The following is an 11,052-nucleotide window of genomic DNA, read 5'->3' as shown; positions in this document are numbered from 1 at the left end:
TTGCTATCACAAACTGATATGGGAAAATGATGGGTTTATACTTAATCTAAATGCCCAGCTTTTAAATAAAAAAGATGCCAAGTAAAATTCCTCCTCTATAAACTGATCATGTGATCTGGGTTATTTTCTTTAAATTATCCTTTACTTGCTGATAAAAAAAGTTTGAGGATACTGACTGAATGAGGCACTTTCAAGGCCAATAATGCTAATGAGGATATTTCAATTAAAAAACACATGAAACCAAGTATTAATCATGCTATTTCAAGAGTAAAATATTAGGAATAACCCAAATATTAATTAAACTACATCCATTCAAAAACATTTTAGGTAGCCATTTTAAAATTATGGCTGTAAACCTAAGAAATTCTATGAAAATTAGCTATGTTTGGTAAGTTTAAAAAAGATGGAATATGAATTTTTATATTCATTGATTATGGAAAGTTTTTAAATCTATGGGAAAATAGATTGGAAAGGATCATAAAATACAGGCAGCAAGGGACTTAACTTGCTTTTTTATTAAAATATGTTATAATCATATTTATAAGGTAAAATGTATACACAATGAATATGGTGGGTATGAAGGAACACTTTTTTTGATTGTTTTTCTTATTAATTTTTAATTTTTATTTTATATTAGGGTATAGTTGATTAACAATGTTGTTCATTTCAGGTGTACAGCAAAGTGATTCAGTTATACATATACAGGTATCTATTCTTTTTCAAATTCTTTTCCCATTTAGGTTATTACAGAGTATTGAGCAGAGTTCCCTGTGCTATACAGTAGGTCCTTGTTGGTCATCTATTTTATATATAGCAGTGTGCACATGTCAATCCCAAGCTCCCAATATATCCCTCCCCCCAACCCTTCCCCCCAGTAAACATAAGTTTGTTCTCTAAGTCTGTGAGTCAGTTTTTGTTTTGTAAATAAGTTCATTTGTATCATTTTTTTTTTTAGATTCTGCATATAAGTGATATCATATATTTGTCTTTCTCTGTCTGACTTCACTTAGTGTGATAATCTCCAGGTCCATCCATGTTGCTGCAAATGGCATTATTATATTCTTTTTAATGGCTGAGTAATATTCCATTACATATACGTACCACATTTTCTTTATCCATTCATCTGTCAGTGGACATTTAAGTTGCTTCCTTGTCTTGGCTATTGTAAACAGTGCTGCAATGAACATTGGGGTGCATGTATCCTTTTGAACCATGTTTTTCTCTGGATATATGCCCAGGAGTGGGATTGCAGTGTCATATGGTAGTTCTATTTTTAGTTTTTAAAGGAACTTCCATACTGTTCTCGATAGTGGTTGTACCAATTTACATTCCCACCAACCGTGTAGGAGGGTTCCCTTTTCTCCACACTGGAGCACTGTTATGTTCACCTCTTAAAAGGCACTGTTTCTCATTTATTGCAGTAGCATAAAATTTAAAATATTAAGGATATTAAACTCTATTATAAAACAAAAATTTCACAGATGGTATGGATTGGAAGAAGGAATTTTAATAGAAAGTTATAAAGAGATTCCATATAAAAATACAATGTGATATATGATAAGTGGAGTATCACAAAATAATGTAAAGGAAACACAGGTAGCTTTTTGTATTAGAGTTAAGAATTTTTAAAGTGCAAAATGTAAGAATTATGTAAATGCAGATATTTAATAAAATCAAGAATGTATTTTGAACTTTTGACAAATTCAATGTAGAATTTATTTTTCAAGTATTTTAAGAATACATCTTTCCCCTACATTTTGCCAATCACAATATTTATACTATTTTCTTCTTTATGCTTTATAAATTTGCCATCACTGTAAGGGACTCCAGTATTGTGGGATATAATTTTTCTGGTCTAGAGACATGAACTTAGATAAGCTGACTTAATTGCTTTTCTTCTAACCTGAACTTCATTTTCTTCCTATTAATGTTTGTTCTACACTTAACAACATTTTCTATTTAATTAAAAAATTTAATATGTCACCAACAGAGGTTAGGTCAAAATGGATCTGTTTTTGTTGTTGTTGTTTTGGTGTGGCCATTGCTCATAAGTTTTGGTTTTTAATTTTTTTCATTGTTTAAATCGTTTTTTTAATTAAATCTCAAAAGGCACCAGTTTGTATAATGAGTAATTACAAAGTAGACCTTCTTTCTTTGTAGTTTCTAAACTTCCTACAAGGAAGGACTCCAACATGGATAATAAGATTTTTAAAACTTATTAAACAAGAACACAATGGAGTATTGTTCAGTTACTGAATGATTACCAATTATTGCCTAAAAGTTGGATCTGTGCTATGATGACAACTCCATAAAATAGTGTATGGGTATAGATAAGATTTTGAAGAAAGTATTTTGAGTATGACTGTTCTTATTCCGGAACTGGCAACTAGTAGTAAGTAACAAGAGGGGATAAATTCCCAACAATCTGCAGTTGGGTCTAAATGTTTCTCTCAGAGCTCATTAGTAAGTTGCTCAACAGATCTGGTAACCCCAATCACTGCCTAGCCAATTCTTGCCTAGTTTCTCCAAAAATACTGGAAAGCAGAAAGAGAAGAATGGATGGAGTTTTAAGACATATGATCTTCTTGATTAAGAGAATCCCCCCCATCCTAATTGGGAGTACCTGCAAAATGAGAAGGCACACTTTCCACACCTAGGGGGCAGGTCACTGAGGGTAGATTTACAGGCCCACCTTGGAGTTGCTCTTGGCACAGCCATGGGAGTACAGTGATAAACAGTGATAATGCATTGGAAGAACTTGACAGGTGTTCCCAGAAATTTAGGGTCATATATGAAGACAGAGGGTGGAATCTTTTACTCACCTGGAGATTTATAAGAATGGGAGGCTTGAGGGCGTAGACTTCTGCCTAGGGCCAATAAGGGACTATAATATAGTGGACCCAGGGAAAAGTGTTCCCCATTTCCCTTGGAGAGCATAGAAGAGGAATTTAGTGACTCCCATGGTTCCATGTAAAGGAGCACTGAGTTTGGGGAGATGAAGGTAATATGGTAGGCACTGTTGGATGTCCAACAAAATATGCCTCCCTTTAGTCCATACCATGAGTTGAGGCTTGAATATGGTTGTCAGATAGTGATTGAATTTACTAACTCCCTTTGAAGGTAGCCAGATAACTAAGGTCATGTCAATAAATGTAAGCCAAAGTGATGTGCACTTCTGCCTCACTTCCTTAAGAGGAAATTTCTGAGACTAGTCCTCGATTTGTCCCCCTCTCTGATGGCAGTATGGCAGTGACCATGAACACATGAACCTTAATCATGTGTTGATGGCACATCAACCTGTAGTCTAAATGACTGTGCAGAGCTGACTTGTAACACCCACAGTGTTCCATACGGGACCACTGTGCGAGAGGGAAATAAACTTTTGTTTGAACTATTAAATTTTAAAGTTTTTTTATTAGAGTGCTTTTTATAACATATCCTCTCTAATCCAGACAACATAAACTTTGGGCCAAAGATCTGATAGGATAATTGGACTACCAGCAGGACACAAAGACGACATAACTAGTTACTCAAATACATATGTACTTTGGTGCTTCTAGCAAAGTGAATCCACCTATGAAAACAAATAACTGAGATACACATATTCTTTTTATATAATTAATTTATTTTTATTATTTATTATTTTATTTTTGGCTGCGTTGGGTCTTCGTTGCTGTGCGTGGGCTTTCTGTAGTTGTGGCGAGCGGGGGCTAGAGCGGTGCATGGGCCTCTCACTGCAGTGGCTTCTCTTGTTGCAGAGCATGGGCTCTAGGCGAGTGGGCTTCAGTAGTTGTGGTGCACGGGCTCAGTAGTTGTGGCTCACGGACTGTAGAGCACAGGCTTAGTAGTTGTGGCGCACAGGCTTAATTGCTCCGCGGCATGTGGATCTTCCCAGACCAGGGCTCGAACCCGTGTCCCTTGCATTGGCAGGCGGATTCTTAACCACTGGACCACCAGGGAAGTCCCACACATATTCTTTTGAATAGTGAAATATTCTTTTGACTCCAGTTGTCAAGATTATTGTAAACTATCTGAAACTCTCGACTTGTTTTGCTCCACAAGGTTATGGAGAATTCCAGGAACAGAGTAGAGAGAAGAATGAAAATCTCCAGGGAGGATACCAGTCATTAAACTGAGATTTTGTGTTTGCAGAGCCAAGACATAGCTATGGGGGGAATACCAGTGAGGAACATTAAAGAAACATCAAGCTGACTAATAATAAGAATTTCCATCCAAATCCATCTACCAAATCAGGTGAATCTGCAATAAATATAAACCCACATGCAGTAGTCTCTCTCCAGGGAAATCTAGCATATTCCCACCAGACAGGATTGTTCTGCACAGCAGGCTTTTTACAGGAAGGATGACAGCTTGTCTGTCTGCCTGCTCGGATCAGATCAGAATGTCAGCTATGCTACTAGTCAAGGCTCCGTTTCAGACTAACAGAGGTGTCAATTTGCCAAAAGGAAACATTCTTTCAGCCATACCATCCAAGGACAGGAGAGTAAGAATAAGTTCAGACAACACAAATGAGATAGGAAATCTCTCAATATATATATAGGAAACTTTTAAAATCCAAAGTTCCAAAGAAGCATATAATGTCAAGGGTCTTTAGTAACAAGATATCCTGAATAGATGTAGTAATTTCTTTAGGAATACTTTGTGTTCTTATTACTTAGAGATAGTGAGCCAGAAATTCAGCTGTAACTAACTTCCTGAAGCCTTACAGGTTTGAAATTGTTTCATACCTTCAGCCAGGAGTCTATTTTTGTCTAATATAGTAGTAATAATAATAGTAGTAATTATTATGATGTTTGGGAATTAATTGTTATTGAAATGAAGATGGATGGCTCAATTGGTTCTTTACATTATTCACATCCACGGAATGGTTCCTCTCTGTGAGTATCCTGAGAATATACATTTTAAGTTTTCTAGATTCAGCATTTCAAAAAAACATTGATATTGTCATATATTGTGTGTCAATACCCAAAAGCCTTGTCCTTTTGTTCAATATTTCAGTGAATAAAATTTTAAAAATACAATACAATACAATACAATAAAGCTTTCTCTGGAAATCCCTTTCATCTAACTTACATCATGGATCCAGGTAAAATATTCATTTAGGAGGAAACCAAATTACATTGATGTACTTCCAGCAACACTGGTACAAAGTTATTAGATTGTGATTCTATGTAGATTCTTAACTTACTACAGAGAAGTACACATCCCATATGAACTTGAACTAGCATTACTACTCAGTTTTGAGTGTTTTTATTGTGTTTTGTTTTTTGTAATCTTGGATGAGATGTTCATCTTATGCAAGAGCAAACATGACTCTCCTTCAAGTAATAGAAAATCACCCATCATATATATTTTTCCATAAGTAATATACTATTAAGCAAAACCATTTTTACTAAGATTTTGCATCCACTGGGTACTGAGAATTGATCACTTCCCCCCAAAACACTGAGTTGTGTTCTTATTAAGTGAGGATGTGGGTAAAAAGTTACACCTCAAGATGAGGCATAGCACACCAAAGATTACATATAAGGAAAACTACATTTCATTCTGGAGAAATATATCAATATATGTCAGTATGCTGTAATACCAAGGTGTTAGCCACAGAAATATTCAGAATGTAATTACATATTTTAAAAAATTTTAGCAATGTTACTGAAAAAAGCAAGGAGCAAGATCAGAATTTTTCAAAACCGATTAAAAAAAACTTAAGGGGATGATTTGACAATTTATAAGGTTATAATATTTTACATGCATTAATGCTCTCCTTAGTTGTATATCTTCTCCTTCTCTGTCACTTGATAATGTTAAAGCATTCAGGGTGAGTGAATGCTCACTAAAATGAAGGAGAAAAAAGAAGAAAAATATAGGCAACAGCACAACAACAAGAACAAAAAGGAACTTAAATTTGCCTATATTTTTTCCTCATTCAAGGTTTTGCAGATACAAATATAACTAAGCATTCTGTTCTTAAGGTTTCATCTTCATAAAACTTCTAAAAAAACTTTAATATATAACACTGGTTTACATAGTTTTAAGCTTTTCTTTATTTTTTTACTGAAGTACAATAAATTTTGTTCATTTTGAAAAAATATTAAAAATAAGTAATATATAAACTATACACCATCTCTAATACCGTCATCCACTTTAATTATTAAGATTTATGCTTGAACTCTCAGTTAAAAGGGAAGCTTTTCTCCTTCTCCTGGTTTTCTAGAGGAATGATTTACCCAGCACACTCTTCTGTCCTCTCTCTAGACCTTCCTGCACTCCATCTCTGAAGTAGAATGATTGGTAAATATAGGAAGAATAAGTTTGTATGTTTGCCTCAGATCTTCCCACCTCCAGGTATTGCTGCCCATCTTGGGGGTGGATAATGATGCTTCCCACTCTAGTGAGTAAATCTGCTTAATCATGGGGTTCAGTTCACAGGTCCAAGGACTCTGACACTAAGCCACACCCTCCCACTGGATCATTGTCAACACAGAAAGAGCTGCCATCGACTGCTCCCAGGTTTGTTTCTCAACTTGTTCAGAGCCCTGGAAGACTATAGGGGTGCCATTTATTTGGTCTATTAAGAGACCTGAACTCTTCTAATTTTTATAATAATAGAGACCATTAAAAAGTAACATAAAAATGTAAAAGCTGGTCATAACAGCCCAGAACTTTATAATTAACCCTGCTCTCCTTCTTTATATAGGAGTTGGTAAAGTGTTTCTATAAAGAGCCAAACGGTATAGTTTAGTATATTTTAGACTTTTTAAGCTATAGAGTCTTTGTCACAACTACTCACCTCTGTCTTTTTAGTGAGAAAGCAGTCATAGACAATATTTAAATCAGTGGATGTTGCTATGTTCCAATAAAAATTTATATAAGTGGGTGGCCTCCAGATTTGGCTGCAGATTCTTAAATAAAACTGTTACTCTATCCCTGAATTTTCAGTTTTCTTTTTTTAAGTTATATTATTTTTAATGAAGTAGCTGAGTGAAATGTGATATATGAGGTCTAAGAAATTATATTCCATAATGTGCAAGGTCCTTTCACTTCAAGAAAAGTGAAATAACCTGATTAAGGCTGTAAAGCTCTCTTATAAATAGTTGTGGATCTAGCTGAGAGGTCCAAGTCCATGAGATAGTTTGCTGTCTGCTCTGTTTATAGGACAATATTGGGTCTAGGAGGGCTGACATTTCCAGGACAGTGTTAATAATTCCAGAAATCTCTCTTGCTAGCATTTACTCTAAGAATATTGGATCTGATAATATGGGTGAAATGGGCAAGTCTTCACTTCCCTAGATAAGACTATCTACCGTTTCTTGACCAGAGAAGTCTTCCATTCCAAGACCTGTTCCCATTCTCTGTGGAATATACCTTTAGCTCACCCTGGTTTAAAGTGGAGGCTGGGCAGATGCTGGGAGCTATCAAAGAAAAATTTCATTGGACAGTGTTAAATAGGCAAGGAAGACTTTATTCAAGACCATTGCAACAGAGGAGAGAGATTGAACTCAACACCACTGAAATAAAAGGTAGAATGATTTTTAAGTGCTGGGGTGAGCTAGTAGGAAAGTACTGAAGGACCTTAGTGGGAAGGATGATCAGTGGGATGGGTTGAGCACATTGGGTTATTCCTAAATTTGCAAATGTTTTTCTCTATGATTAATCCATCTGTGTTTGCTAACTGGTGCCCACTGAATTTAGATGCCTACTCTCCTACACACACTAGGAGTTAGGGCCCTATTTTTCTTGATGTTTCTACTTCAAAGGGACAGCTGCCAGGTTGTTCAGAAAGACATTCCTGGGTTATAAAACTGATATAAGTCTGGGAGATTTATATACATTTCAAAGGGGTGCAGGAAAGAATTTGCAATTACAAGTTTTTTAAAGTAAATGCTCTAAGAAAAAGGAGATAAGGGCCTAGACTTAGGAAGAACCCTGCCTAAAGTTTAGTTACGCTAAAGGGAACCTTAATCCTGTCTTGGCCGGAGCCAATCAATACCACCTGTATATTTAAATCTCCATTACCACAGAGGGAGTTATTAAAGATTTTTAATATATACATAACTGCCAATGGTGAGATTTTGTATTTGTTTCTTATTTATATAAACAAAAGTTTGACAAATAAATTTCACATTTATTTCTGACAATAATCCAGTAAGTTGGTATGATCATCTCCATTTTCCAAAAGAAGAAACTGAGAAAGATCTGGGAACATCCCGAGGCTACAGAGGTAACAAGTGGAAGAATCAAAATTCTAACCCAGGTCTAATTATATATCTTCTCTCTTCACTATACCAGGCTGTTTCTCAAAGAAACAGAACAAAACAAACAAAAAAAAACAAAACAAACAAAGCAAAACAAAAAAAACCCTTGGGTTCTTCTAGAAAACAAAGGAAAATAATACTCATGGTTTTGTAAAATCAATATTTTTTGACTATTCTAAGGAGAATTTAGAGCTGTTATGGAAATCATACATCTGGTTTAGAGCTGGGTTTCTCAGCCATGGTGCTATTGACATTTTGGGTCAGATAATTCTTAGTTTTGGAGTTGTCCTGTCCTGTGCGCTGTAGGATGTTTAACAGGATCACTGACCTCTACCAACTAGATGCCTATAGCACTCCCAAGTTGTGACAACCAAAATACATCATTGACATTATCAAATGTCCCCTGGGGGCAAAATAACCCCTGTTGGGAATCACTGATTTGGAGGAATGTTCTTGTATAATATTTTTAGCAGTGGAACTCTTTGAACAAAGAAATATTTTGTAGAACACTGATTTTTAAAAATTGGATAAAATGAGGGAGGTTCCCTAGGAGATAGAACTCTACCCACATGACTTTGTCCTTCCCTCCCTTCATCAACTTCCTGAGACGTCTACATCAATCCTAGGATTCCAACATGACTGTGTAGAAACAGCTGCTCAAATAGAACTTATATCTTTCTCTTGAGACATTGCCAAACATGGTCTACAAAACATTCTATGTATCCTTCATCTCATTAAACATAGATGTGCCAGTTGTCCTTTTGGCAAGGTAGATAAGGTGAGCTATTATCAGGTTTTTTGTTTTTGTTTTTGTTTTTGTTTTAAAAACCTCATTCAGACCAGCAAAATGACTCCAACTGTTCAGGTAAATGGCTGTTAGATCCACTTGGGTGATTCAAGAAACTCATTTGCCACAGAGCTATCTCCAACAGTGATGCTCCCAGCATGCAATTGATCTGGCTCAGATTTCATTAACAGCAAGATGGATCCTTGGCTCAGCTGGTCCCAATCTTAGTCTACACGTTATAAGAATTCTAGAGGGAACATATCTTTTCTTTGTGGTTACTGTTCTGTAATGACTTTTTCTTTTGTTACAATTGAAATATTCCATCACTCCCGGTTTTACAGTTGGGAAAAATTTATAGTGTAAGTTAGTCCCTATGGCGAGTCTGTTTTCCACTTCACCAAATCTCCAGGCATATTGGTATAAATTAAGTTTCACACTGACTGGCTAAACCAGAAGGGTCAAAAGTATTTAGTAGTTTGACCAATTTTGTCTGGAGTTTATTCACATTATTAGACCCATGTTGAATGTCCCTGTTGTAAAAATAGATTATTTAAATGTACCTTGTACAGACCAAAGAGTATTTAAAGCTTTGTATAGACCAGAGAGTGAATATTGTGAGTACACAGACCAGAGAGTGTATACTACACAAAATAAAATGAAGTTTATATGATGTAACTTGGAAGTTAATGAAATGTGTATGTTGACCCCCCTCAAAACAGCTGACACTGAACTGCTAGGGTACTTGAAACCCCACCATTAATGATTAAAAAGCTCCTTTCCTAGAAGGGACAATACCTTTAGTCACGAACAATTCAGAGTGAATGAATACATTAGTTTTGTTTTTATTTTCCATTTATCAAATACTTGATATCATGGAACAGAGTTTAAAAAACAGGTTAATTGTTTGTTTTGGCAATACAGGCACATTTAAAAAGTTCCTACCAAAGTCCTAAACACTAGTCTTGGATAAAATTTAAAATTCTATAAACTTTTCTTCTAAATTCAGAAAAATTAAAGACTTTCACCTATTTTTCCTTATTTTTTTATGAAAAACTAATGCCAATTCTTAAAACAAGTATGCCGAAATTTGAGTCACATTGAGAATCCTTAAGTATTATACTATCTTTGTTGTTGTTCTTATTAACCTAGGAAAGAGAGACAGAGTGAAGGAAACAGTGACAGAAAGAAGATGATGTTCATCTGAATTTAGGACTGCAAAGCACAAAATGTAAATGAACTTTTGATAAATTTGATATTATTTTTCTGTAACTACTTTTTTCTGCAGGTTTGTGTTGAGTTGTTGTTATTGTTTCTATTTGTTTAAATCCAGATTTCAAACTGTCAGTGAAATATCTCCTACTCATAACAGTAGAATCAACCATTGATTTTATTTATAATAATAAAGCAGACTTTTGTGAGACCAATTCAGACACACAGTCAAGTCAAAATTTCCATTTTCCCTATCAACCTCTGCATTTTTCAACTGTTAAAGAACAACTTAGAGTATAATCATGATTCTCATACAACATCAAATAGTTTATTTACCTCATTAATTAAGGAGTGAACCAATAAAATGTTACAACTGATTCAAAGATGAATTCAAAGTACCACAATATATTAGCAGATAAGAATGAATCTAAAATAGATGGTAAACTGATATATTACATAGTAGAAGGAGACGTGTTAATTATAATTCCACCAAACAAAATTTATTTATATGTCTATCAACAAGAATTGTTTGTATTCATATCAGTTATTTGCAACTTATGGAGTTGTAAAATTGCTCAAAGATAATGAAAGGCATAGAGATTTGTAAAATCAGATAACCTGGAAGAGTGTTCCTAGACAACACTGAATTTTCATAGAAGAAAACTAATAATTTTGGCCTGTTTCAAATTGTTTCACAATTTTCTCGTATATAAACATCTTTTCTCATTTTCCTAGACTAGCATGATGATAAATGAAATGAATGTTCTCCTTCAGTGTATT

This window comes from Balaenoptera borealis (assembly GCF_965194805.1).
Source record: "Balaenoptera borealis genome assembly, chromosome: 15".
Lineage (NCBI taxonomy): Eukaryota > Metazoa > Chordata > Mammalia > Artiodactyla > Balaenopteridae > Balaenoptera > Balaenoptera borealis.
Note: the sequence above shows the minus strand (reverse complement) of the source record.